At 49.0% G+C, this 26,080-nt stretch overlaps 1 long non-coding RNA gene across 1 annotated transcript in view; it reads right to left on the bottom strand.

Moving 5' to 3' along the window:
* The window catches only part of LOC142296773 (uncharacterized), an 80,021-nt gene that overhangs the window by 37,692 nt on the left and 16,249 nt on the right, over nucleotides 1-26,080 (bottom strand). Inside the window, exon 2 of the long non-coding RNA XR_012751692.1 lies at nucleotides 22,914-23,047. This is a non-coding gene — a long non-coding RNA (uncharacterized LOC142296773). The remainder of the gene's footprint in view (nucleotides 1-22,913; nucleotides 23,048-26,080) is intronic.

Genomic DNA, 26,080 nt, shown 5'->3' with positions numbered 1-26,080 from the left:
TTCAAGCTTGAAAGAGCTGTAGTTCTCGGGGTTCCTCTCAGTTGGTCGAAGCCTTCGGCTAGCATAAGCAATTTCCTTTTTCTTTTGCGTCTTGGACCTGGGATAAGACTGCCCCTAAGCCTACATTGCTGGCATCGGTGTAAAGGATGAAGGGGTGGTTGTAATCAGGGTATGCTAGGATTTCTTCTCCGGTCAGAGCCGCTCTCAGCTGACGGAAGGATTCCTCATGCCTTTCTTCCCACACCAATGGGGTTCCCAGGGGTCTACCACCTCTGGTCTGTCCCACGAGGAGGTCTTGCATGGGGGCAGCCATCTTCGTGTACCCCTTGATGAAGCGACGGTAATACCCCACCAGGCCCAGGAACTGCCTCACCTCCTTCACCGTGGTCGGCCTCAGCCAGTACTGAATGGCGGTGATTTTATCAGGGTCAGGGGCGACACCCTCTGCACCGACCACATGCCCTAGGTACTGCACTTTGGGTTTCAGCAGATGACACTTTGAGGGCTTCAACTTCATCCCATATTTGGCAAGGGACGTGAACACCTCGGCTAGGTGCTCCAGGTGGGCTTCATATGTCTGGGAGTACACAATCACATCATCCAGGTACAGCAGGACGGTCTCAAAGTTTAGATGCCCCAGACAGCATTCCATCAGCCGTTCGAAGGTTCCAGGGGCATTGCACAGCCCGAACGGCATGCTATTAAATTCGCAGAGTCCCATAGGGGTAGCAAATGCAGTCTTCTCTCGGTCTTCTGGTGCCACAGCCACCTGCCAGTACCCACTGGTGAGGTCAAGGCTGGAAAAGTAATTAGCGGTTCTCAGCGCAGCCAGAGATTCCTCAATGCGGGGCAGAGGGTAAGCATCCTTATGTGTTATCTGGTTAATTTTTCGGTAATCCACACACATCCGCATGGTGCCATGCTTCTTCTTAACCAGTACCAACGGGGCGGCCCAGGGACTACAGCTGTCCCTAATAACCCCTGCCTCCTTCATGTTCCTCAACATGTCCTTGGCACATTGGTAGTGCGCAGGGGGAATAGGCCTGTACCTCTCTTTGATAGGGGGGTGCTCACCGGTGGGGATATGGTGTTGGACCCCTTTGATCTGCCCAAAGTCTAGGGGATGTTTTCTAAAAACTCGCTCATACTCCCGTACCACCCGGTATACCCCTTCTTTGTGATGTGTAGGGGTATCGTCAGTGCCTACGTGTAGCTGTCGACACCACTCGTCTAACTCCCCTTGGGATGGGTGAGTGCTGGCAGTGGGTGGTGAAGTTGGGGGAGTGGCCTCGTGGATGGTGTGGGGATCCAGGGTGAACAGCTTGGCAAGGGTAGCGTACCGAGGAAGCCTGACTTCTTCCTCCCCGCAGTTCAGCACCCTCACGGGCACTCTCCCCTTCTTTACATCTACCACCCCTCGGGCGGCCATTACTGTGGGCCAGTGTTCAGAGGGCATGGGCTCTATCATGGCGGGGTAGTCACGCCCCTGGGGCCCTACCGCTGCCCTACACCAAATCATCATCTCGCTCCTGGGAGGTACAATCAAAGGGGCAACATCCATCACTCTCACCCCACCAATCTCTCCTCCTGTTGAGTTCACATGTTGGCAGTACATCAAGGCTCGGATCTCACGCTGCACAGCTCTCTGTCGGCTCCCCACCGCCGTGGCGGCCAGCAGCTGCAGTAGGGTCAGCACGTCACTCATACAGTGCTCCATCACGTTGGTCCCTTTCACTACCTTCGGGTTATGATCACTGGGTTCATTCATTATCACAATCATGCCCTGGTGTTGCAGTTCAGCTCGCCCCACAGTCATGGCCACTTGTTTGTATCCCACTTGGGTCAATGGGAGTCCATCAGCAGCAATCAGTGTCATACTGGCGTCTGGGGGAGCCAGTTCGTCTTTTCCCCAATACCGTTGATACAGTGTGTATGGTATGATGGTTACCTGTGATCCAGTGTCCAGGAGAGCCATCACCGGTATGCCGTCCACAGCCACGGCGATGATGGGCCGGGCCCCGATGTACCGGTCCCGCCAGTCTGGGGGTCCATGGGGTTCTAGTCCTGAGGATTGGCCCGTGGCCCCAGGGGTTGCTCGTTTAACGGACACCGTCGGGAGTAGTGCCGGGTTTGCTGCACCTGTAACAGATTGGGGGTCCATTCCGGAAGCCATTGGTCCTCCTCCGCTGCATCCAGGGGACATCCTCAGGGCTGTCGGCGAGCTGCATCTTCACCGGGGCCTGGGATCTGGTCGGAGGCTGGAGTGCGGCGAGGATCTTAGCGAGGTCCCCATCCATGCGGCGAACTTGAGCAGCGAGCTCTTCCATCGTTCCGCTTGGGGCTGCAGGCAGGTGCTGGTGGGGTAGGGGCCACCACGACAGGAGCAGTCTCAACCGGCCATGGGGCTGGCTCAGGAGCTTCAAATGCGGGGGGTTGCAGAGTTTTGATGGCCCGTTCCTTTAATACGGCAAAGTCCACATCAGGGTGTTCTAGGGCCCACAGCCGAAGCTGTTTGCGGTCCTCTGAGGACCTCATCCCCTGCACAAACTGCTCACTTAACATTTTGTTACTGTCCACCCGCTTCAGTGTGCGGAGTGCGGTTTGCAGGCGCAAGGCATAGTCCCGAATGCTATCTGCGGGCCGCTGTCGGCATTGATAGAACTGCATCCGCAACTCTGCCTCGGTACGGGTCTCAAAGGCAGTCTGTAGCTTTTCAAAGATGGTGGCTACAGAGGACCGGTCCCCCTCGGCCCAGGTCTCCGCCTCTTGCTCAGCCGCGCCGGTTAGCCGCCCCAGCACTAGCGCTGCACGTTGCTTATCAGTCAGGGGGTACAGTTCTAGTAGCGGACTAAGTTTTTTCCAGAAAACCTGCAAGGCATCAGGTTTCCCATCGTACTGCGGTAGCCAGGCAGCTCCGGGCACATAGGGCAAAGAGAACAGCATCACCTGAGCGAGAGCTGGGGCCGCGGCGCAACCCGCGAGAGCGGTCGGGACCTGGGCAGGCCCATTCCCATCTACGGGTGCTCCCACGGCTGCGTCCGCCGCTCTTCCAGCGGCTCCGTCGGGCGCAGACATCTTGTTTCCGTCCCCCTTAGTCTCTTTCCGGCTCCTCCTCTACAGGGGCAGGGTTTTGGCCTTCGCGCCTCCACTACTCGAGGAGACACTCGAGCGGGAATTTTTCGCGCCCAAGATGGCGGCTTCTCCAATTTTTCGTCCGGACACCTCCGGCGGTAACAAGGCGCACCTCTACCAGACGGCAGAGCGGTAAGATCCTGTTCATGACGCCAAGTTGTCGCGGGCGGAGGAGGGGATGCTGCGCTCTTCCACTGCTCGGGTCCGGCGCTGCTGCTGCTTCGCTTGCTGCTCGGTGGTGGCTCGAGCGGTGGGCCGGATCCCGGGGACTCGAGCGGCGTTCCTCGCCCGTGAGTGAAAAGGGGATTTGATTGTGGGGATTGGATATTGTCCGTGACGCCACCCACGGTTGTGGTGAGATTGGTGACACGACCGCTGCTCTGGACGGGGATCCCGGGAGCGATGACAGGGAGCAGCCTGGATGTTAGTTCTCCCCTCCGTGGGTAGGGGGTTGGTTGTCCCGGGGCCCGGTGATGGGGTAGGGATGGATGGCAGGCGGGATACGGGGCCTGGCGAGGTGCAGGGTCGCGGGGGCAGCGCGGTGCCGCACGGCACGGTGGTACTCACTCAGCCAATGATGAGGACAGTTCTCGGTAAAACACACGGCTGGATGGACGGGTCCCACAGACGGCTGCGGTGTTGCTTTTCTCGGCAGGTTGATGGTGACTGCCTTTCCCTGCACCTGTGTACTGTAAACGGTCCCAATGGGTTCCCACCGGTAACCCGCTCCCCAGCTTGGATGGTTGCTGGAGGAGCCCCTTTTGCCCACAGGCTCTGGCCCTGGGAACTTTAGCCTTGGCGGTGACTGTGTTTCCCTCTCTCGGTTGGACGGTTGCCTTCTGACGGGACTTGGCTGCTAGGAAACCCAGGAGGTTCCCTTCGCTAACGGATTTTGCAAATTCACGGCGACTCCTAGCCTTGCCGGGGTCCGTACGCCCCTGACGGATGGTGCTGACTTCTCTTTGCGTACCGGTCCGGTACCGCTGTGCCACCGCCCGTCCACGGTCCTTACGGTAGACTCCGATAGGCCACTCCTGCAGACGGTCACCCCCGTCTGCCAACCTTGCTGATCCGTCCGGGCCACACACCCGGACCAACTTCAGTCTGCTCTACTACCACTTTCCTTCCTCTCACTTTCCACTCTCAAACTGATCTCCTCACTTTTCCCGCCTCCAGGACTGTGAACTCCTCGGTGGGCGGGGCCAACCACCTGGCCCACCCCCCTGGTGTGAACATCAGCCCCTGGAGGAAGTCAACAAGGGTTTTGTCTGACTTTGGTGTGCCTGACCGGGAGTGTGGGTTGTGTAGGTGTTGTTCTCTGTGGCCCCTGGCTTGTCCAGGGCGCCACACTTCTGTCCCTAGGTCTGGGGGAGGGAGCCTGGAATCCACCCAGTCTCTCTGTTTACCATGGTGATTTTTCATTCTGGGTGAGAAAGACAAGAGAGAAGAAGCAAGACTGATCCTCTGAGGGAAAAGCTGACACCCCAGAAAGACTGTGAGAAACCCCAATTTCCCTGGAAAAGGACTGCTGGAGCATTGTGACTCATCCCCGGAACATTTATGCCATTAATGGATGATTTTACCCTCTGTGTGGTGGATTATTTGATATACATTCTGGATTATATGGAATAAATATTCTTCGGATGGTTCAATCATCTCTCACTCTATTGATTGTGTGATATCGGAGAAGGACCCTGTGACACATGTTAGAAAATAGGAGGGGTAACTATAGAAAAATTCCTAATTAATAAGGAATCACCCAGATGTCACAGATGAAGGTGTTCAGAATACATATGCAAGGATAAGGTAGCAATGTGTTATATCCAATAAGCTAAACATACTAGGTCTTTGATAAAATGTCCCCCAGTGGGGTCTCAGAATAATAAATGCATGATAAGCATAGGAGATAACCAAATAGAGGTAAAAACAGCATTATTAGAACACAATGTAGTAGTAAATATTGGAATATTAGACATGAATAAATACAATCAGTGTTAAAAACAGCACACATCAAGAACATAAGGGAAGAAAGAGAGTATAAACGTTAACACTGGACCCCTTCACCAAGGACGTTCGATCTGGACGTGTGCCTTTTTTTTTTGTTTTGCGTGGGTTTTTTTTTTAACACTGATTGTATTTATTCATGTCTAATGAAGCATTTATCGTTTTGATATCCCACTACCGCATGGTGTTCTATTAATGCTGTTCTTACCACTATTTGGTTGGTAATCTCCTATGCTTATAGTACATTTATCATTCTAAGACCCCATGGTGGGAACGTTTTACCAAAGACATAGTTTGTGTAGCTTATTGGATATAACATATAGCGCTGCATTAGGCAGCCTGACAGTGTGCTCATGCGAGCTGTGCCCGAGGCATATGCACTTCCTGCCAACCCCCCCCCCCCCCCCACTAGATACACTCCTGGGTATGGAAGTTTTGAAGTAAATGCTATATCGTCAGAACCTTTTGATCAGTGTAAATAAACCTCCTTTATCTTTCTCTTCTTTCAATTTACGCCTATCTTTTCCCCATTGTCAGTCATGTTTCTAATCTTAATAATTTAGTGATATTTCTTCCTTTATCATTTACTTTTCATTTTTTCAGGCTTATATTTCATTTTAACTCTCTTTACTTTCTCAACTTCTCCTGATTTTACAGTCGTGTATCATCAATTTAAAACAATTGTCCAGACAACGCAATTAATTGGGGGTCTAAAGGCTGCTTTACACGCTGGTGAAAGCACCCGCCCCCGTCGGTTGTGAGTCACGGGCGAATCGCTCCCCGTGGCGCACAACATTGCTAACACCCGTCACACATACTTACCTGCCTAGCGACATCGCTGTGGCTGGCGAACCGCCTCCTTTCTAAGGGGGCGGTTCGTGTGGCGTCACAAAGCGGCCACCTAATAGAAGCAGAGGGGCGGAGATGAGCGGCCACCTCCTTCCTTCCTCATTGGCGGTGGCCGCAGGTACGATGTTCCTCGTTCATGCGGTGTCACACATAGTAATGTGTGCTGCCACAGGAATGACTAACAACATCATACCTGCAGCAGCAACGATATTTGAGATTAGAACGACGAGTCAACAATCAACGATATGGTGAGTATTTTTGATCGTTAACGGTTGTTCCTGCGTTTCTTATTCAACGACGTCGCTAACGAGGCCGGATGTGCGTCACGAATTCCATGACCCCAACAGCATTTCGCTAGTGATGTCGTTGCATGTAAAGTGGCCTTTAGAGTACGTTCACATTGGCTGACCATAAGGAAATGATATTCATTCTGTGCACATGTAAGTGCGCTCCGTCTGTTTAAAAGGGAACCGGTCACCAGTTTTTTTGAGTTAAAAATTGAAACTAGCACCTTAAGCAGCACCTGTGCTGCTTAATTTATAAAGGTGCTTGTTATCCTCTGACTTGCCTTGTACACTCCACCAATACCTTTTGAAAATTTCCTGAGCTGTATGGTAATCCTTGAGTCTCATACAATGGACATTCTTGGTTTTCGGCTCCTATCCCTCCTCTCCGCGCTGATCACCTTCCTCTGCTATTATTGACGTGGATGATGCCTCTTGCACCATCCATGGCGACAGGCAAAATTTCGCTCTTATGCAGAGACATTGCCAGATTGCACAGGCGCTTTTTACTCTGCCCTGCTGCTTCGAGCCGTGCAAAATACATAAGTGCATACGCGTGAAACAGCAAAGACTCTGCGCAGGTGCAAGACTTAGCCTAGGTATGTGGATGACGCAGGAGACGTCATCCACATTGCCGAGGCAAAATCCTGTGACAAAGTACCAACATTGTGGGCAAAATTTCGTGGTTCCAATGGTACCCTCAGTGAGAGCCGCTATGACCACAGGGGAGCTCCCTGCTGGACTGCTATGCTGCCATGTCACACAGTCCAACAGTCCTGCAGTGAGTTCACCTGCAGTCACAGTTAGTCCCGTGGGAGCCCCTGGCTGTGAACTCATGTGACCTGACTGACGTCACCGCTTCTCACTGCCTTCAGTGTCTTTCGGATGCCGCAGTGAGCAGTCATGTTTTCAATGTCACTATGCACTACAGTCTCTGGATGTAATAGAGCTGAGTATAGTCATGGGACATCATTGTGGATTATGTCAGACCTTTTTGTGGGTTAATAAATGGATTAAAGATGGTGTCTGTTTTTTATTTCAAATAAAGGATTTTTCAGTTTGTTTTTTTTTCAGGGTTAATAATAGGGGTGCCTCACACCATTACTAATCTACGTCTTGATGGCAGCTGTGATTTTTGACAAATCACATCTATCGTCAACCTTAAATATTCTTCCGATCGCTACCGCATCTTGGCAATCGGGATTAGCCAGATAAAGCACCAAAATTGGTGCATACAATGTGAAGGGCCAATTGTGGCTTGACTGGAGGCTGCTATTTTTAGGCTGGGAAGGGCCAATAACTATGGCTCTTTCCACCCTGATACCAGCCCCCAGCTGTCCGATTTACCTTGGCTGGTTATCAAAAATGGGGGCCTGGGGGATAACCCATGCCGTTTTTTTAAATAATTTGTTTCAATAATTTAAAAAAAAAAAAAAAGCCTTTCAACGAGTTTTATTTGCATGACAGACCTGAACAGGTACTGGATGTACAGGATAAGGTCTGTGTTCAGGTCTGAGAGCCAGACACCCAGTGTTCGGTATGAACCCTGAACTTTTCAGTTTGGGTTCACTCATCCCTAGTCTCCTCTCCTTACTTCGCAAGCCCAGAGACACGGTGATGTCATTCTACCTGGTAACCTGTATGTCATATTGGAAAGAAGAGCAGCCTCATTAACGCTTAAAGGGGTTATCCGGCTTCTTTGACTTTTTTTTTTTTATTTCCCTATTGGGCTACATTGGGGCAGGTAAGTAGATAGAGACCACTTACCTGCCCTGCTGTCAGCCCCTCTCCCCCGGCTCAGAGTGGTCATGTGACCGCTCCTGCCGCGATTTTGCTGCTTCCGGTCATTTCATGTCAACATGGGCAGGGCCATGTTGACATGCAAATGTGGAACAGCATGTCGCCTCCCTGCTGGGCGGGTACAGTGCGATGAGCCCCGCCCCCTTCCCTGCACCCTCCCACACATTCCCCCGCACCTCTTTTGCTCTCCAGTAACCTCCCCCTGCACTGCTGTGGGGTCCGTGACCTGGGGGAGGGGCATGGCGGCGGCTGCCGTGGTGTCAGCGCCAGCACCGGGCCCCCTGCTCAGGATCACACATTCAAATATACCGGCATCACAGATCACAGATGCCGGTACATTTGAAAGTGCTGATGAGAAGCAGCGCAGCGCTGCGTCTCATCACTGTCCCTCCCGCTGTCTGTGCTCTCTTCAGCACAGCGGTGATGTCACTACTGTGCTGATATGTCCAGAGCACAGACAGCTGGCGAACTTGCAGGAGCGGCGGGGACCGAGGAGGGGTGAGTATGTACTCCCTACATGTGTTCCCTATGGGGGGGGGTGCAGAGCCATATGTGTGCGTGTGCAGAGCCATATGTGTGCGTGTGCAGAGCCATATGTGTGCGTGTGTGGTGCAGAGCCATATGTTTGTGTGTGCGGTACAGAGCAATATGTGTGCGGTGCAGAGCCATATGTGTGCGCGTGCGGTGCAGAGCCATATGTGTGCGTGTGCGGTACAGAGCCATGTTTGTGTGTGCGGTACAGAGCCATATGTGTGCGGTGCAGAGCCATATGTGTGCGTGTGCGGTGCAGAGCCATATGTGTGCGTGTGCGGTACAGAGCCATATGTGTGCATGTGCGGTGCAGAGCCATATGTGTGCGGTGCAGAGCCATATGTGTGCGTGTGCGGTACAGAGCCATATGTGTGCGGTGCAGAGCCATATGTGTGCGTGTGCGGTGCAGAGCCATATGTGTGCGTGTGCGGTGCAGAGCCATATGTGTGCGGTGCAGAGCTATATGTGTGCATTTGCGGTGCAGAGCCATATGTGTGCGGTACAGAGCCATATGTGTGCGGTGCAGAGCCATATGTGTGCGTGTGCGGTGCAGAGCCATATGTGTGCGGTACAGAGCCATATGTGTGCGGTACAGAGCCATATGTGTGCGTGTGCAGTGCAGAGCCATATGTGTGCGGTACAGAGCCATATGTGTGCGGTGCAGAGCCATATGTGTGTGTGTGCGGTGCAGAGCCATATGTCTGCGTGTGCGGTGCAGAGCCATGTGTGCGGTGCAGAGCCATATGTGTGCGTGTGCGGTGCAGAGCCATATGTGTGCGGTGCAGAGCCATATGTGTGCGGTACAGAGCCATATGTGTGCGGTACAGAGCCATATGTGTGCGTGTGCGGTGCAGAGCCATATGTGTGCGGTACAGAGCCATATGTGTGTGTGTGTGCGGTGCAGAGCCATATGTCTGCGTGTGCGGTGCAGAGCCATATGTGTGTGGTGCAGAGCCATATGTGTGCGTGTGCGGTGCAGAGCCATATGTGTGCATGTGCGGTACAGAGCCATATGTGTGCGTGTGCGGTGCAGAGCCATATGTGTGCGTGTGCGGTGCAGAGCCATATGTGTGCGTGTGCAGTACAGAGCCATATGTGTGCGTGTGCAGTACAGAGCCATATGTGTGCGGTGCAGAGCCATATGTGTGCGTGTGCGGTGCAGAGCCATATGTGTGTGTGTGCGGTGCAGAGCCATATGTGTGCGTGTGCAGTGCAGAGCCATGCGTACACCAAAAAACTGCATACATTTCCTTCCCCAGCAAAGTCTACAGTGCTGGCCAAAAGTATTGGCACCCCTGCAATTCTGTCAGATAATACTCAGTTTATTCTTGAAAATGATTGCAATCACAAATTCTTTGGTATTATCTTCACTTAATTTGCTTGCAATGAAAAAACACAAAAGAGACTGAAACAAAAATCAAATCATTGATCATTTCACACAAAACTCCAAAAATGGGCCAGACAAAAGTATTGGCACCCTTAGCCTAATACTTGGTTGCACAACCTTTAAGCGGGCTTTACACGCTGTAACATCGCTAGCCGATGCTAGCGATGGCGAGCGTGATAGCACCCGCCCCTATCGTTATGCCGATATTTGGTGATCGCTGCCGCAGCGAACATTATCGCTATGGCAGCACTTACCTGTTGGCATTATCGCTATGGCAGCACTTACCTATGGCATGCACTTACCTGGTCGTCGTCGTCGCTGTGACTGCCGAACAATCCCTCCCTCAAGGGGGAGGGACGTTCGGCATCACAGCGACATCACCAAGCGGCTGGCCAATCAAAGCGGAGGGGCGTAGATGAGCGGGACGAACATCCCGCCCACCTTCTTCCTTTCTCATTGCTGGCGTGTGGCAGGTAAGGAGAGGTTCCTCGTTCCTGCGGTGTCACATGTAGCGATGTGTGCTCCCACAGGGACAAGGAACAACTTCGCCCACGCAACAGCAGCGATATTTGAGAATGGACCCCCATGTCAATGAGGAGCGATTTTGGACGCTTTTGCAACGATCCAAAATCGCTCCTAGGCGTCACACACAACGAGATCGCTACAGCGGCCGGATGTGCATCACAAAATCCGTGACCCCAACGAGATCGCTGTAGCGATCTCGTAGCGTGTAAAGCCCGCTTATGCCAAAATAACTGCGAACAACCACTTCCGGTAGCCATCAATGAGTTTCTTACAATGCTCTGCTGGAATTTTAGACCATTCTTCTTTGGCAAACTGCTCCAGGTCCCTGAGATTTGAAGGGTGCCTTCTCCAAACTGCCATTTTGAGATCTCTCCACAGGTGTTCTATGGGATTCAGCTCTGGACTCATTGCTGGCCACTTTAGTAGTCTTCAGTGCTATCAAACCATTTTCTAGTGCTTTTTGAAGTGTGTTTTGGGTCATTGTCCTGCTGGAAGACCCATGACCTCTGAGGAAGACCCAGCTTTCCCACACTGGGCCCTACATTACGCTGCAAAATTTGTTGGTTGTCTTCAGACTTCATAATGCCATGCACACGGTCAAGCAGTCCAGTGCCAGAGGCAGCAAAGCAACCCCAAAACATCAGGGAACCTCCGCCATGTTTGACTGTAGGGACCATGTTCTTTTCTTTGAATGCCTCTTTTTTTTCCTGTAAACTCTATGTTGATGGCTTTTCCCAAAAAGCTCTACTTTTGTCTCATCTGACCAGAGAACATTATTCCAAAACATTTTAGGCTTTCTGAGGTAAGTTTTGGCAAACTCCAGCCTGGCTTTTTTATGTTTCGGGGTAAGAAGTGGGGTCTTCCTGGGTAACCTACCATACAGTCCCTTTTCATTCAGACGCTGACGGATAGTACGGGTTGACACTGTTGTACCCTCGGACATGAGGGCAGCTTGAACATGTTTGGATGTTAGTCGAGGTTCTTTATCAACCATCCGCACAATCTTGTGTTGAAATCTCTCGTCAATTTTTCTTTTCCTTCCACATCTAGGGAGGTTAGCCACAGTGCCATGGGCTTTAAACTTCTTGATGACACTGCGCACCGTAGACACAGGAACTTTCAGGTCTTTGGAGATGGACTTGTAGCCTTGAGATTGCTCATGCTTCCTCACAATTTGGATTCTCAAGTCCTCAGACAGTTCTTTGGTCTTTTCTTTTCTCCATGCTCAATATGGTACACACAAGGACACAGGACAGAGGTTGAGTCAGCTTTTATCCGTGTCAACTGGCTGCAAGTGTGATTTAGTTATTTGCAACACCTGTTAGGTGCTACAGGTAAGTTACAGGTGCAGTTAATTACACAAATTAGAGAAGCATCACATGATTTTTCAAACAGTGCCAATACTTTTGTCCACCCCCTTTTTTATGTTTGGTGTGGAATTATATCCAATTTGGCTTTATGACACATTTTTTTTTTTCATTGAAGACAAATTAAATGAAGATAATAATACCAAAGAATTTGTGATTACAATCATTTTCAAGAAGAAACTGAGTATTATCTGACAGAATTGCAGGGGTGCCAATACTTTTGGCCAGAAGTATGAGATTTAATTTTTGGTGTGTGCACGTTGCAGGTTTTTTTGGCTACAACTTTGTGTTGATAACAAAGATGCAGCATGTCAATTCTTTTTGCTTTTTATCCCTGCGTTTCAGGGGACTGGCAGATCAATCCCTCGCTGACTTGGGATCGGCGGGGTATTAATCCTTGGTATCTGGTTAGATGCCGGTCCACATATAAAGTCTATGGGGACCAGAATGCGGTGCAAAGGGGTAGGAGCAAGCGCTTCATACGCTGTGAGCTTCAGATGTAGCAGTGCTGGAAGTGTCGTGGAACCTTGTGTGGATTACGTCGGATCTGCAGAGGTGGTTTTTGGGGTTAATAAAGTGGTGAAAGAGGGGGTTTTTTGACTTTTATTTCAAATATAGTATTTTTGGGTGTTTGTCTGTATTTACTTTCACTTACAGATTATTGATGTGGTCTCATAGATGCCTCCCCAGTACTAATCTAGGGCTTAATGGCAGCTGTGGGCTTCCATTAACTCCTTATTATCCCAATTGACACCGCACCATGACAACGGGAAGAGCCAGGTCCAGCGCCAGAATTGGCACATCTAATGGATGCACCACTTCTGGGTTCGGCTGCAGGCTGCAATTGTTAGGCTGAAAAGGGCCAAATAACCATGGCCCTTCCCACCCTAATAATATCAGCCCCCAGTTGTTTACTGTACCTTGGCTGCTTTTAGAAAAGAGGGGGGGGGTGACTCCATGCCAATTTTTAAATAGACCAACAATTTAAAAGAAGACGAAAAAAAAAAAAGTGTGGGATCCCCTCTATTTTTCATAACTAGCCAAGTTTCAGCAGACAGCTGAGGGTTGCAGCCCGCAGCTGTTGCTGTTCCTGTGCTGGATATGAAAAATGGGGAGGACCCCGCGATTTGATTTAAAAAACACATTGGGCAAAACTGTGGTAAAAACGCATGCTTTTTTGCATGCGTTTTTGCCGTGGGTGCGTTTTTTTGGGGTCAAAAAACACGCATCTTTGTGGCCACCACAAAGATGTAGTGTGCGCACATAGCCTTACAATCATCACAAAACTTGCCCACTTTCCCTTTCAAAACCACTAGCCAATATGTAAATTTATATGTCTCCTACATTCGAAACCCTACGCAGAGAGATCTGTTTTATGTGCTGAACAAAGATTAAGTGTAAGACCTTGGCGGGAAGCAATTCACTGACGCATTCCCCAACACTCCAGGATTAAATTCAGAATTTGATAAATCCAGGGTATTATAAATTTGTTTGAAGTTTTAAGTTTGTTATAGTTTTTGTTGTATATTGCTGAAAGTCAAGGGCATACCATGCAGTGGTAAGGGAACTCACTGCCAACCTACAATTATTTAAGATATAAAAAAAAATATAAAAATAATATTAGATATTATTTCTGTCATTTAGATGGCATCAGTAGCGTCAGTTAATCTCTGCAGCAGTGCTGAGGAGACACAATCTCCCTGCACTGCTGCCGATGATAGCGGACACCCAGGACTTCAGAGTCCCAGCGTGGTGATGTCATCGTAAAGGGCCGGGACTCCGATGTCTTCTGTGCGCGATGTCCTGCCCGCGCTGCACTGCTCATGCTCAACACCTGCTGGAGCAGGTGAGTATATGATTTTTTTTTTATTATTATTTTAATGCAGAACGGGGGACATATATACCAAGGCTGGGGGCCCATATATACCAGCAGGGGTACAGGCTGGGAGCCCATATATTCCAGCTGCAGGCCCATACAGTTAGGTCCAGAAATATTTGGACAGTGACACAATTTTCGCGAGTTGGGCTCTGCATGCCACCACATTGGATTTGAGATGAAATCTCTACAACAGAATTCAAGTGCAGATTGTAACGTTTAATTTGAAGGTTTGAACAAAAATATCTGATAGAAATTGTAGGAATTGTACACATTTCTTTACAAACACTCCACATTTTAGGAGGTCAAAAGTAATTGGACAAATAAACCAAACCCAAACAAAATATTTTTATTTTCAATATTTTGTTGTGAATCCTTTGGAGGCAATCACTGCCTTAAGTCTGGAACCCATGGACATCACCAAACGCTGGGTTTCCTCCTTTTTAATGCTTTGCCAGGCCTTTACAGCCGCAGCCTTCAGGTCTTGCTTGTTTGTGGGTCTTTCCGTCTTAAGTCTGGATTTGAGCAAGTGAAATGCATGCTCAATTGGGTTAAGATCTGGTGATTGACTTGGCCATTGCAGAATGTTCCACTTTTTTGCACTCATGAACTCCTGGGTAGCTTTGGCTGTATGCTTGGGGTCATTTTCCATCTGTACTATGAAGCGCCGTCCGATCAACTTTGCGGCATTTGGCTGAATCTGGGCTGAAAGTATATCCCTGTACACTTCAGAATTCATCCAGCTACTCTTGTCTGCTGTTATGTCATCAATAAACACAAGTGACCCAGTGCCATTGAAAGCCATGCATGCCCATGCCATCACGTTGCCTCCACCATGTTTTACAGAGGATGTGGTGTGCCTTGGATCATGTGCCGTTCCCTTTCTTCTCCAAACTTTTTTCTTCCCATCATTCTGGTACAGGTTGATCTTTGTCTCATCTGTCCATAGAATACTTTTCCAGAACTGAGCTGGCTTCATGAGGTGTTTTTCAGCAAATGTAACTCTGGCCTGTCTATTTTTGGAATTGATGAATGGTTTGCATCTAGATGTGAACCCTTTGTATTTATTGTATTATTTATTATTGTATAATTTATTATTATTTATTGTATTATTTATTTCCATCTCTCTGATGGATTTTTTCTTTTTTTCAGCCTCAGGATGTTCTGCTTCACCTCAATTGAGAGTTCCTTAGACCGCATGTTGTCTGGTCACAGCAACAGCTTCCAAATGCAAAACCACACACCTGTAATCAACCCCAGACCTTTTAACTACTTCATTGATTACAGGTTAACGAGGGAGACGCCTTCAGAGTTAATTGCAGCCCTTAGAGTTCCTTGTCCAATTACTTTTGGTCCCTTTTAAAAAGAGGAGGCTATGCATTACAGAGCTATGATTCCTAAACCCTTTCTCCGATTTGGATGTGAAAACTCTCATATTGCAGCTGGGAGTGTGCACTTTCAGCCCATATTATATATATAATTGTATTTCTGAACATGTTTTTGTAAACAGCTAAAATAACAAAACTTGTGTCACTGTCCAAATATTTCTGGACCTAACTGTATATACCAGCATAGGGCCCAGGCTGGAGGCTCATATACACCAGGATGGGACCCAGGCTGGGGGCTCAATATACCAGCATGGGGCCCAGGGTAGGGGCCCTTATATACCAACATAGGGGCTAGGGTGGGAGTCATATATAATAGCATGGATCCCAAGCTGGGAGTCCATATACACCAGAATGGGGCACATTTTGGGGGCCCATATACACCGGTAGGGGACTTGACTACATAATGAAGGGGGTGCAACACATATCTTTATAGGATTTAGAAAGCTGCAAGGGCCCATACATGTGACATAAAACATGTCAATGTTGCATCAGGGTCCATCGGACTCCAGTTATGCCACTGGTGTGGGGGGAATGTATACAGTGTGAGGAACCTTTATACAGTGTGGGAGCTAATGTAGGGGTCATTATACAGTGTGGGAGCTAATAGGGGGCCTTTCTACAGTATGGGTGCTAATGTGGAGGATGTCATATACTGTGGAAACTACTTTGGGGGCCCTTATACAGAGCCATTATAAAATGTGGGGGCTGCTGTGGGGACAATTAATCAGTGAGTTGGCTACTGTGATGGCCATTATACAGTTTGTGGACCATTGTTTTGGGGGAGCTGTAGGCTCATCATACTGTGTATAGGGTGCTATGGGTACATCATGCTCTGGGGAGGTGTAGAGGCATCATACTGTGTATAGGGGAGTTGTAGAGGTATCATACTGTGTATAGGAGGAGCTATGGGAACATCATACGGTGTATAGGGGCTTCATACTGTATAGACGAGCTGTACATTTTGGGACATTATTAACTGTTAAATGGACACTTAAGACACATTATTGTTATAGGGGCACTCAGGGTATTGTGACCGTCACAGGCACACAGGGGACATTATTACTTTCCAAGAGCAAAATGTGGGCACTTTACTAGGGCACCTATACAGGGAGTTAATATTTTCTAGGGGCAATTCTACCATCTAGAGGGCACAAAGGAGGCATTTTACCATGTAAAGCTCACAGTGGTGGCATTAGTATGTGGGGGGCACAGTGGTGGTGTCGCGCCCCGAGGCAGCCGAGCTGCTCGGATCCGGGCGGTCCGTGGCTTGAGGGGTCCTGGACCCGGGGGCACCATCAAACAGTTTTAAATGAAAAATAAAAATAAAGTCCGACTACGCCACTCGCGGTTTGCGGCCAGGGATAGTAGGGCCGCCACTGCAGGTTCCCACTGGGGATGATGGATGGGGGCAGCGTGGATGATGGAGCCCTACGCGAGCAGGGCTTCTCCCCAGGGGTAGGTGAAGGGTTAATGTGGAGGCGCGAGGCAATGAAGCAGTCCAGACAAAGAGGGCAGTTTGATGGTTTTTACTCACTGGTTTTACGCCCTGGAGACGTACTGGATTCCAGGTGCGCCCGCGTGCTGATGGCTGTGCCTGCCAACCTGGTGCCACTCTCCACCTGTGCACTCCTGTGTATGTGGGTCCTCAATGGCGTGGAGCACTTGGAGGTCCTCCTGGTGTCTGGGTCCTGCCGTAGGTAGCTTGGACTATTTAAGGGAATATGTTCCGGTCCCCTCTTTGCTGCTAATGCCTTGGACATTAGTGGGGCAGATGAGTCCTGAAAATCCACCCACCTGGCAGAGTTAACAGATGGCTTGAAGTCCTTGTCTGTTCTGGGATCTGCAACCCGTGTGTGCAAAGTACTGTGAGCCCTGAATGTCCACCCCACGGGATCCCTTTGTCCTTGGAGCTTGCTCTCTTGCTCTGCAGCTGCTTTCCTCCTCTGAGTGGCTGTTCTTTCTCCTCAGGTCTTTGCAGTGTTTTAACTACCACTCCGCCAACTTTCTTAGGCCCAGTGCTCACGTTGTGTAGTTTTGACGCATATTTTAAGAAATTTGCAGCAAAATCTGCATGTCCATTGTGAAGCCAGCAAAGTCTATGAGAATTCAGAAGTGCTTTGCCCACGTTGCTTATTTTTCCCTTGCGTATTTGGTGCAGAAAAAAGAAATCTCCACCAAATGCGCAAGAGACAGATACTCAACGTGGGCACAGCACTTCTGAATTCTCATAGACTTTGCTGGCTTCACAATGGACATGCAGATTTTGCTGCAGATTTCTGAAAATATGATTCAAAATCTGCGTCAAAATACGCAGTTTGGGCACAGGGACTTACTCCTCACTTTCCTTTCTGGTTCCTTCCATTTTCTCTCTGTGTCTCAAGAGTCTCTGGTCTGTCTTGACACCTTTCTTACTACTCCTCTCCTCACAACTTACTACTTCCTCCTCCTAAACTCTTCTAACTGTCTCACTGTTTACCCACACTCCCCAGGTCACTTTCTCCTCCCCCAAGTCTGGTCTCTTCCTCCCAGTTGGGTGCATGTTATCTCACAGTGCCCAGCCCTGTCATCTGGCTAGGTGAGGCTGCCAGCCAGGTAGTGAGTGTAAATAATCTGGTGTGTAAAGCTGGGTTCACACTAAACGACAGCGACAACGACGTCGCTGTTACGTCACCATTTTCGGTGACGTAACAGCGACCTTGTAAGTCGCTGTTATGATCGCTGCTTAGCTGTCAAACACAGCAGAAGCAGCGATCATAACGTCGCTGTGCTACATGTGCAGAGAGCAGGGAGCCGTGCTTAGCGCCGGCTCCTTGCTCTCCTACAGTACACATCGGGTTAATTAACCCGATGTGTGCTGCAGCTACATGTCACAGTTCAGAGAGCAGGGAGCCGCGCGCACTGCTTAGTGCTGGCTCCTTGCTCTCCTTGCTACAGTACACATCGGGTTAATTAACCCGATGTGTGCTGCAGCTACATGTCACAGTGCAGAGAGCAGGGAGCCGCGCGCACTGCTTAGCGCTGGCTCCTTGCTCTCCTTGCTACAGTATACATCGGGTTAATTACCCGATGCGTACTGCAGCCACATGTCACAGAGCAGGAGCCGGCACTGGCAGCAAGAGTGGCGGAGGCTGGTAACCAGCGTAAACATCGGGTAACCAGGGAAAGGTCTTCCCTTGGTTACCCGATGTTTACGCTGGTTACAGCTTACCGCAGCTGCCAGTGCCGGCTCCTGCTCGCTTCATTTCGTCGCTCTCTCGCTGTCACACACAGCGATGTGTGTGTCACAGCGGGAGAGTGACGACCAAAAAATGAAGCTGGACATTCAGCAACGACCGGCGACCTCACAGCAGGGGCCAGGTCGTTGCTGGATGTCACACACAGCGACAGCGACGGGACGTCGCTGCAACGTCACAGAAAATGGTGACGTAGCAGCGACGTCGTTGTCGCTGTGTGTGACACCAGCTTTAGTGTGTGTGTAGTGACTGGAGCAGTTATATTGGACCTGGGCTATTACCTTGTTGTTACCTTTTTTTTGAGACACCTGGTTACCGCAGGGGCGTCACAGTGGCATTATTATGTGCGGGCATAGTAGAAGCATTAATATGTGGGGGCACGGTGGTGGTATTAATATGTGGGGGACACAGTGCTAACATTACTATGTGGGGCAGTTAGTCAGTATTAGGGTATCAGTAGGATGAGGAGTTTTTGCAGGTTGGTATTAGAGGGGGACAGTGCCAGAAATGTGAGAAGTCAAATGTGTCTTTGTTGTAATCACTGTAGATGAGTTGTAGCTGGAAAAGTCGTCATGTCAGTCTGGGACAGATGGAAAAGACGGAAAGGTGAACAATTCCATCCGAAAGAACGTGAGCTAAGTGACCATCTATAACTGTATTGTAATCTCTTGTATGTGCTACAGGACCAATATCTAGTCACCATATAGCGGTAATATCAGTGTCATCTGCTGAGGTTCCACTATGCACACGATTAGTCTGCGCAACCGTAGTTATCATGGTTACCTGTTTAGGGGCCCACTCAGATGTTTCACACTCCTTCCAGACAAACAAAAGTCAAAACTCTTAAGGCCACAAGAATTGTTAAAGGGGTACTACCATTTTTTTACGTTTATGGAAAGTTTCCAGGATCCACAGGTCTCAAGAATGGAGTCATTGAAAAATATGAGTGTTTTGAAAATTACAGAGTGTGCCTGAGATTGGAATACCCCTTTAGGCCCCTTCACACGTCCTTGTCTCCGGTACGTGTTTGGTCCGTTTCCTCACGTGCCGGAGACATGGACACACGTAGACCCATTAAAATCAGTGGGTCTGCGCACACGTGCGTATTTGGCTATAGACCGTGTCTAAATGTGGAGCATACGTGTGCTCCACATGTAGACATGTCCGTTTTTCTCCGGCATCATGGGTGTCACACGGCCCGCACGGATGTGACACGCACCGGAGAAAACACACGTGTTTGTAAAAAAAAAAAAAAAATTCTATACTCATGTTCTCCAGCACTGCTGTCTCTGCCGCTGCTGTCACTTGCTTCCGACCCCCGCTCATTATGCTCATCACATATTCACTCCACTGCGCGCCGGAAGCAGCAGCAGCTGGGAGTCGGCAGGACTGAAGACCGAAGATCAGCACCACAGACAGCAACGTCAAGGACAGGTTATCAGAAAATTCCGGTTCTCCGTGTGTTATCACGGATAACACACGGAGAACATACGTTGTGCCATAAAAACGGCACACGGAGGACAATACACACCTTTGACACGTCCGTGAAAAACGTGTGTGATTTTCACGGACATGTGAAGGGGGCCTTAAAGAGACATTATAATGAGCAAAGGCAATTAAGCTTACCATTGCTGTAATTTGTAATTTTTCGTTAACCTGAAATCTTTTCTAGGGCTACACTTTACTCCTCCATTCCATTGTCTGTAAGCTGGTATGTGTACATAAATTCTAGCAGCATAGAATAAAAGTGCACAATAGATGATGATGATAAAGTCGGTAACAGAAATGATTTACCGTACTGTGTGACAAGCTGCTATTTGTTTCCTTGTGCTTTTATCTTAGTATCCTTATCTCTATAGCTAGGAAACCATCCCAAACACACTTTCTATTGCACTCTCACATAGCATTAGAGCTGTAGTTTCATAATAGTAATTATTCACTGACAAAAGTGAACGTTTCATTCATTTACAGGAACATTAATGAAGTTCTACCTTTTAGGTCACGGTCACACACAGTATTTGGTCAGTAGTTTACATCCATGTTTGTAAGATCAGGAGTGGAACAGAAACACGGGCACCACTGTTTTTCCTTACAAATACCGAGGTAAAATACTCACCATATACAGTATTTTTTATAAGATACACCGGATTATTAGACGCACCCCAAATGTAGAGGGAGAAAATAGGATTTTTATTTTTTTTTTTAAATGAGGGTCCGTCTTATAATCCTAGTGTGTCTTAAACCTAATGCTCACCAGGGGAGAGCGGCAGTGGTGGACCGGCCCAGGAAGGTCACAGGAGGCAGAGCGATGCTGCAAGCTCAGGGGGGAGGGGGTGGGGTTGCGGCTCAGGAGGCGATACAGCAGGCTCAGGGGTGTCGCGGCAGCAGGCACCAATGATCTGCGGGTGGGCTGCAGGGATGACACTGTAGTTGAGCGACTCAGGAGGGTCACAGGATGGAGGATCACAGGATGAGGTGTCATGGCGGCGGGTGACATTGACCTGACTGTGGGCTTTGTGGAATCCCCCGGATATGGCTTACTGAGGCGGCAGTGGTGGAGCGGGATCAAGGAGGCAGGGCCACAGGACGCACTCAGGGTGTCATGGTGGGTGCCATTGATCTGCGGGCGGGTTGGGGTGATGTCAAAGAATGGGGTGTTTCAGCAGCAGGTGCAGACTGTGGGCTTCATTGAATCGACTCTGCGGCCATGTTCTTGAAGTTCATTGCATCAATCTATCTAGGGTTCCGTTGACATCCATTTCTCTTAAGATTTCCAATTGAAGTTTTCGAAAATGGGCATGGGCCCATGTAACCACCGAGATGCATGATATTAAAAATCCTAGGGCCGACATCACTTTCCTCAGTGTAGTAGCGGGATTGGTTACCAAATTTTGCACCAGCTCCTGTATTCCTGTTATTTTTTCTTCTGGAAGGAACGACTTTTGGCATGTGGAGTCCAGCAGGATGTCTAAAAAGATTTGTTTTTGTTATGGGACTAGTTTTGATTTTTTTTTATTTATCAACCAGCCCAGGGAGATTAAAATATACCTGACCTTATTTACTGCATCTGCGCAGCTTGACTTTTGATTTTCCCACAATCAGGAAGTCGTTTAAGTATAAGACAAACAAAACATTCCTTTCTCTGATATGTGCTGACATTTCCGCCACCAATTTCGTGAACACCCTGGGGGCCATTGAGAGCTAAAAGGCGAGGGTCTGAAACTGAAGATGTGTAACCTGATCCTGAATGGCTACCGCTACCCTGATATATCTTTGATCTTCCTGGAATATAGGTACATGAAAATATTCATCTTTGAGGTCTATTGTCACCATGAAACAGTTCGGGCACAAAAGTTATATCGCTATGTTGACTTTTTCCCATTTTGAAGGGGCACTGTTTCTTCCACAGTCTCTGCAGGCTGGGTTGCTCCCATCCTGAGAAGTAGCACCAAACCCCTTCACAGGGTTTGAATTTGTGCAGTTTCCTGCTCCGTGACGTCACCGAAAATACCTCCTTCCGGTCCAGGTCACAGGGGCGCATGCAGACAGCGCCACGATGTACCGCATGCCAGGAGTCCAATGACCTCCCGCGTGCCTTGTGCACTCTGGCCCCACGTTGTTTCAGGATGCACCGACGCCGAACCAGGCTGTACTCCTCTTTCCAGGTGTCGCCAGGGGTCTGCTCTAGGAATGCATAGATGCCAAACCAACCCGTGCTCTTTCCTCCCCCCCCCCCCCCCGGAGATGGCCACTCAGGTGAGCTCTGTAGATCTATCTTTTCCTGGCAGCACCGGGTGCTTTAAGTTTCACTCCAAAGGACAGGAAACCGCTGAAGCGTATAGAGAGGCTCCACCTTTTAAAGCTGTAGGTTTCCTGCATTTTGAGATGGGTGGATCCTCTCTCCTGGGTGCTGTTGTGGGTAGTGGAAAAATACAGTACTGAATGTGTAAAAATGGCCTTAAACTGAAATTTACCTTATTCAGAGGCTAAACAAAAAATGAGGACGATCACGCCTGTTAGTATAAGGCCAGAGTCACACTTACGCTTATCTCACACCAGTCTCGCATCACATCACCCGACACGTGACGTGATATTCGCACGAGATATGCGCAAGTGTGATTCCTGTCTAAGTGTTATTTACAGAGATTATACACAATATTATATATATATATATATATATATATTATATATATATATATATATACATACATGCATACATACATACATACATATACACATACACCTATTTTGTTACTTTACAACCTGTGTGTCACGGTACAGTGATGGAGGGGAGAGAGGGAAGTTGACCCACTGATCCCACAACCAGTCTTTTCAGAAAGGGGCATGACTAAGTGCCTACCCAGCCTTCACCAGAACCTCTAATGGTGAGGTTGGACTTGTCTGACGATATACACGAGGTACCACTCCAGTGCAGCTCAGGGTTGTTGCGCTCCACCAAGGTTGGCGCAAGGCGAGACAGAAAAAGATATACACTGCCACTAGGGAAGCATGTGGAGGAGCAATACCTGAAACTTACCCTAAGCAGTCCTGAACTCCCGGATGTCACTAGACGAGTTTTTTCACACCATGCGGTGATCACGTTCCTATTCCTGTCTTTCCCCGGACATAGCATGGTTTAGTACACAGGGTAGCAGGAACGCTAGTTCAGCTCTAGGTTAAAGACACAGAGAAGAAAAGACAGATAGGTGTAAATTAAATAGCAATCATACAAGGCACTCTAAACTGCAAGAAGGAGTAAAGGGAATGGACCAGTGAGGCAAACTGAAAGGGATAAGAAAGAGAAAACTCAACACCGCTTCCATAAAGCAAACTCCAACTGCAGTTCCCAAAATGACTTGCTGGTCCACAGCTCACAGGTTCCCTCTAGAGCAGGGGTCTCAAACACGCGGCCCGTCAGGCTGCTTCGTGCGGCCCCCAGGCCCGTGCCCCTGGTCACTATCGCGGCCGGTGCAGGGGCCGCAGCCACTGTCTGCACTTTGTCAGATGAGTGTTTTGCCGGCGCTGCGCTCTCAGAGGCAAGGACTGTGCGCGCGCAGCGCTGGCAAAACATTCATCTGACATAAATCGCTGCCAGTGGCTGCACCGGCCGCGATAGTCACCGGGGCACGTCCTGCAGACAGCAAGAAGCAGAGGTGAGGAGCCGAGGGAGCGCGGGACAGGTGAGAAGAATGGTGGTTTTTTATTTTTTGTGTAGGTGAAGGACGGCACATTAACCCCTTAGCGACCTATCACGTACTGGGTACATCATGGCTCCCTGGTACTTAAGGATCCATGACATACCCAGTACGTCATGGCGAGATCGCGGCCCCGGTGGCTGCGATCGCTGTTTGCATTGCAAATAGCAAATACCTTAGATTCGGGGAGGAGGGAACCTCAGGAGGGGTGGTGTCTCCTCCCCGGACCTACGGAGGCTGTGATTGGCTGTGCGGTGTTCGTCAGCCAATCACAGCCACTGTAATGTTACAGCCATTGAAAATGGCTGTAACATTGAAATCCAGCCCTGATCAGTGCAGCTGTAGCACCGATCATTAGCTGGAGCTGGGTGACCTCAGTTTCACCCGCCCCCAGCTCTGATTGGAGAGATCGGTCACAAGGCCGGTCTCTCCAATCACTGTGGATCTGGGGCTGGAGACCGCTCCCTCAGCTTCACTCCAGCGTCCGTGGGTGGAAGGAAGCCGAGAGCGATCGGTAAATTATAGCGCCCCCTTTCACAGGCCGCCGCCGCCACTGCCCCCACCACCCATTACTACAGGATGGGGACATTACTATAGAATGGGGACAAGGTGGGCACATGACTATAGAATAGGGACAAGGTGGGCACATGACTATAGAATAGGGACAAGGTGGGCACATGTCTATAGAATAGGGACAAGGTGGGCACATGACTATAGAATGGGGACAAGGTGGGCACATGACTATAGAATGGGGACAAGGTGGGCACATGTCTATAGAATAGGAACAAGGTGGGCACATGTCTATAGAATAGGAACAAGGTGGGCACATGACTATAGAATAGGGACAGGGTGGGCACATGTCTATAGAATAGGGACAAGGTGATCACCTTACTATAGAATAGGGACAAGGTGGGCACATTACTATAGAATGGGGACAAGGTGGGCACATGTCTATAGGATGGGGACAAGGTGGGCACATCTCTATAGGATGGGGACAAGGTGGGCACATGTCTATAGGATGGGGACAAGGTGGGCACATGTCTATAGGATGGGGACAAGGTGGGCACATTACTAAAAGATGGGGACATTACAAAGATGGGCATAATACTATTGGACGGGGACATTAGAATAGGGACAAGGCTAGGGTCATTACTATAGGATGGGGACAAGGTGGGCACATTACTATAGGATGGGGAACATTACTAAAAGATGTTGGCCAAAATTTCTATATAGTGATAATTGTAAAACTATTAGTTACAAGAAAGGGATAAAATGTAAAAAAAAAACAAAATAAGGCATGACTTTTTTTTTACCATCATTTTTTTTTTTTATATATATATTTAACCAAAGAATGTGCACATTTGTTATAATAAACAAGTGAAAAATATTAAAAATAAGTGATCCAAAAGGTGTGTAAAAAAATATATATGGTACCAATAAAAATGTCACTTTGTCCCGCAAAGAATGCGGCCCCCCAAATAATTTTTTTCTTCTGTGCGGCCCATACAACCAGCCGAGTTTGAGACCCCTGCTCTAGAGGCTAGCTAAGCAAAAGATATCATTGACAACACCCTGAGCTGAGAGAGGAGTCTTTATTGCAGCGGTAATTAGTAAATACAGAACAGCTGATTCCAGCTTTTATCCACAGTTCAGGAGACCAGACGAACCTCTTCATCCTACCAGCACCAGATCAAGGAGAATCTAAATAGCCAGCAGTATTACCTGTGTTCCCCCACACCCTTTACTGCTCTGTAATGTTCCCCCACATCCCGCATCGCTCCATAATGTTCCCCCACACCTCGCCCTGCTCCATAAAGTTCCGTCACACCCTGCACCGCTTCATTATGTTTCCCCGCACCATGCTTCACTTTTTAATGTTTCCCCACACCCTGCACTGCTCCATAATGTTCCTCTACAATCTGCACCGATCAATGTTCCCCCACACCCTCTACAGCTCCATATTATTCCTCCCACACCCTGCAGCGCTCCATAATATTTCCCCACACCCTGGAGCACTCCATAATGTTTCTCCACACCCTGTACTGCTTCATAATGTTCACCCACACAGCTCCATAATGTTCCCCTACACCCAGCAGTTCCATAATGTTCCCCCACAACCTGCACCATTCAATAATGTTCCCCCACACCCTGAACTGCTCCATAATGTTGCCCTACAATCTGCATTGCTCTATGTTCCCCCAAACTCTCTACAGCTCCATAAAATTCCACTACACCCTGTACTGCTCTATAATGTTCCCCCACACCCTGCACTGCTCCATAATGTTCCCCCACACCCTGCATTATTTCATAATATTCTCCCACATCCTGCACTTTTCCAAAAAATATCTTACATTGCCCCTCTGCATACTGTATCCCCTTCACAATTTCCACCATGACTCATAAAATGTCCTCAAAGCAACACCACATCCTTCCTCCTCTGTGCTGTGTCGCAGGCAATAACAGCAGTGTGATAAGGTCACAGTCTGATGACCTCATCACATTGCTGCAT

Source organism: Anomaloglossus baeobatrachus, chromosome 3, assembly GCF_048569485.1.
Source record: "Anomaloglossus baeobatrachus isolate aAnoBae1 chromosome 3, aAnoBae1.hap1, whole genome shotgun sequence".
Taxonomy (NCBI): Eukaryota; Metazoa; Chordata; class Amphibia; order Anura; family Aromobatidae; genus Anomaloglossus; species Anomaloglossus baeobatrachus.
Note: the sequence above shows the minus strand (reverse complement) of the source record. Positions and strands in the feature narration are given on the sequence as shown.